Genomic DNA, 4,342 nt, shown 5'->3' with positions numbered 1-4,342 from the left:
AGTTTCTTTAGCCCGATAATGTTGAGTTGAAATCATGTTTAGGTTTGAAACTGGATGTGTTCTGTCGCTGCTCAATATCTCTAATTAGTTTCTTAACTCTGCGTTTCTGTTTTATTTACAGTTTGGCATGGCTTAGTCGATTTTGTAAGCGTCGTAGCCTTACTTTGTTTTGGTCTGTGAATTGTGAAGTCTGAATCGCTTACGATTTTAGTGCTCTTTATCTGTTCAAAAAATGAGTTAGTATGGGCTGTTAGATTATATGATTTAGCCTTCAAATGCGTATGTGTTTAGTTTACAATCCCGTTTTCATTGGAGTATGTTCTCGTCATCAGTTAAATAATCAGCCTTTGGCCTTCCTTGTCGTAGTTCAAAAGGTATATTTCCCTGAAGCTGTGGTTACGTAACTACTGGTCTGGTGTGTCTGTTCGTAGATCATCTAGGGTAGAATCTTGTTGGTGTGTATGTTGAGACGATTGGGAAAGGATTGTTTCTTAAAAAAGAAATGAAGTATTAAGGGTAGGAATAGGTTAAGAGCTGTCCCCTGAAGATTCTGTTTGATGTTGTCTGCAATTCTGCTCCCGTTTGGTTACGGTCTGTGGGGTAAGCGGTTAGTACTAGGAGTCGTTTAAACGTTAGTTAGTAGAAAGCATGAAGTTATCGTGACATCCTTCCAATGTAGATCTGAATAGTACCATGATGTATTTGCTCATGTGATTAGCTTGTAGTTCAATTTAAAAGACTAAGGAATCTGGTTCCACTTCCCTTTCATGTGATCAGGTTTCATGCATTTTGAATATGTTAGGATCTTTAGCTATTAATATGGTACCGAACATGAGTATTTCCTCTAGACTTAGTACGAGATATTGACCAACGATTTGTATAAGATTAAAGATGTCATGACATTGCTTCGGTGTTAGTTAGATGGTGCTTGCATTTCTCTGGGAATTCAAAATCTAAAGCCCGCGTATTATGTTAGCAGCCCAGTTGTTCGTCTAAATTTTCTTTAAGCAGGAGTTTCAGCCTTTTTATGAATCGCTGGTTGTCGGGATGTTTCGTTACTGTTTTCCTGCCCAGATTTCATATTCGCTAACACTTGTTTTACCTCGTGTATGCTATTGGGAGTTGGGTTTAGTTATAGTTAAAAATCTGAGCTGGTTAACTAATCGTTTAGTTCAAACCTCGCTGTAGCAAGAGTTAAATTTGGACAGTTGTAGGCATCATGACACTTACGAAATATTTGCTTGCAAGTTGTGAATCTCCCTCTCTGATTTTAATATTTGTTATGGGTCCTATCATTATTCTAATCCTATTTTTCTTTTATTTTGCATGAATACTGGAGCCGAAGAGTTTCATTTTGAGACTCAACGACGCCGCTTATGGAGTCCGCATATCTGCACAGATCCTTCTTGCCTCTCAAATGTCGATTCATAGAGGGGATTTTGTCCTCCCATTAAAATCGAACAGGCTACTTAATCGTCCTACTTTTCTCTGTTTGCTTGCTTGCTTATAATGGTGAATGATTTTTAGTTTCAGATATGTATATGTTGTTTAAGGTAGAACTATTGCAATTAATTAATGACTAAACCTTAAGAACTATTTAAAGTCCTTGCCTTGCAACGTTATCTTTAGGATTAACAACTCAGTGACTTTAGAATATTCAACATTTACAAGACGTACGGTTTTGAGGGTAATTTGGTGTCAAGCTAAAACAAATAGTACTTATTTCTTTTAAGTGATAACAAAGATTATGGCAGATTCTCTTAATTTTTAAACAGCGTTTTTGTTTTTTTTTTAGCTTTAGCTCATTTTTAATACTAATTGTTCTTACATAAAAAATGTATTCGGAGACCCTCTTAAATCCGAAGCCTCTTCCCACTTTTCAGAGCAGTTAGTTATTAAAGAGTCAGTTATTAAAGTGTCCGCTATTTTAATCAATCTATAGAATACAAAATAATTTTTTTCAAAAATTAGCTTTGTTGAGCATTCCCTTCCATTATCTGATTTTGAACGTACTTTAAGCTTTTCATTTATACTTAGCCTAATTAATTATAAGTCCGGTCGGATTAATCATTATTAATGGAATTTAGAGGATGCCTAATACCTTCCTCTGTGATTAATTGACCCGTAACCAGCACCCAATCATTTGGTTTAGACTTTAAAAAACAAATCAACTTTAGAAATAACTTTAGGTGCCCTAATTCACCATAATTAATTAGGTGGCGACTCTTAACTTTAATTAACCCCGGAATTACCCGGGATGTTGTAAACTATTTTGACCCCGGTTAAAATAGGGTATGACATTGTCTTTGCATAAATTTGTTTTCCACTTTTCCATTAATAATAAATCCAGTACATGAAATAGTGGAAAGAAGATTTTGTGAAGGGAGATATTGTGTTTGGCCAAGATGGATTGTGGTTTTGGTAGTGACATTTGTGATCAAAATTTTCCTCTTTAATAAATGGTTTTTTGCAGATTTCTATTTGTCCCATTTGAAGCCATTGAGAAGTCATTTTTGTCTGTAACGGAAGACTCTGTTTTGCACCTCGCCTTACGTTTGATCTCCATTCTTTATATTTAAACAAATAAAAAACTTTTCTCCAACTTCAATTAATCAAGAACAAGTTTATTTTTTCAGAAACGCGCTGTATTTGAGGTCATTTTTTTCGGTAACGGAAGACTCTGTTTTGCACCTCACCTTACGTTTTACCTCCATTCTTTATATTTAAACAAATAAAAAACTTTTCTCCAACTTCAATTAATTAAGAACAAGTTTATTTTTTCAGAAACGCGCTGTATTTGAGGTCATTTTCGTCGGAAGACTCTGTTTTGCACCTCACCTTACGTTTGACCTCCATTCTTTATATTTAAACAAATAAAAAACTTTTCTCCAACTTCAATTAATTAAGAACAAGTTGATTTTTTCAGAAACGCGTTGTATTTGAGGTCATTTTTGTAATCTTAGACAAGGATGACTGTTGACACCCGATTTTGTCCGGCCCCTTTTCCGAAATTTCTATTTTTTTGCGAATAGTCATGTATATTTTACCACAATTATTTACTTCTATTAATATGGTCGAGCGCCACTGTACGACTATAGCCATCGCATATTATCGTCATTTTCATTATTATTATCATCATCATTATTATTATCATTATTATTATTTTTATTAATATTGTTATCATTATTTTTTTATTATTATTATTAATATTATATCTATTATTATTATCATAGTTATTGTTATTATTATTATTATCGTAGTTATTATTAGTATTATTATGCTGCGAACACTTAATATTATAAGTATTAATATTATTATAATCATCGTCTTAATATTATTATTATTGTTTTGGCTATTATTTTTCATCATACTGCAAACACCTAACATTATAATCGCAATGGTCATTTTTTTTAACATTTCCATTTACCGTCTTATGCAAAAAAACGCATCGCATTTATTTATGCAATTAAACAATAGCATTTATTTACTTTCAAACCTTATAAATATTATCGCATCATATAGTTTTCACTACCACGTAATTACTAGTAATTATACTCGGCATTGCATAATTTGTTCATTTAAGCACTTATTAATGTGTAATTTATCAAAGGATGTTAATTCATTATTTGAAGCCCACCTTATTTTAAAAGAGGCCAGTCAATTTTTAGGCCCAACCGGACCCAAAAACCAGCCCAAATGCGCTATACCCGATCCGCCCTTACCATTCTAACACTCAAAACGCAAAAAAAACTAATCAGAGAAAAACATTTTCAGCCGCACGCTTTGTCTTCTTCCTCCTTCCACTTTCATGAAAACTCCCTTTCCTTCAACAAACCCTAGCAGATTTGCCGCACCATTTTGGGCAAATCTTGCACCTTTTCGTATCTTCCCATCCCAAGGACCGAAACGTTTTCCTTCTCTCTTATCTTCAACGATCTTAGTCAACACAAAAGGCCAAACGATTCTGATTTTTCTGAGAAAAAATCAACTTTTCAGACCTGGGATTTGATTTCAAACTGCTTTTGATTTTTGTTTGGAGCCAAAAGTTTGAAAATCCGAAACTCTATTTTCGTCCTATATATACTAGCACTTCGGGTTCATGAAAAGGGGGGGGGGGAACGGCGATCCGATTCCCCGAAAAAAAAGATATACAAAAATTATAGAAAAGGCCCCTAAAAAAAAAGAAAAAAAGCCGACAATATTTGCTTGATTTTCATTTTTTTTTATCTAAGATTTCGGGGTTAATTTAAGCAAATTCGGGTTTGACGCGTTCGGGTGTAGATCCGTGACCGAAGCTTCAGTCCACTGCACCCACAAAAAGTAAGCTTTCATCTATTTATTT

This window comes from Lycium ferocissimum, chromosome 9 (genome assembly GCF_029784015.1).
Source record: "Lycium ferocissimum isolate CSIRO_LF1 chromosome 9, AGI_CSIRO_Lferr_CH_V1, whole genome shotgun sequence".
NCBI classification, from domain to species: Eukaryota; Viridiplantae; Streptophyta; class Magnoliopsida; order Solanales; family Solanaceae; genus Lycium; species Lycium ferocissimum.
The sequence above is the reverse complement of the archived record's forward strand: the minus strand, read 5'-3'. Positions refer to the sequence as shown.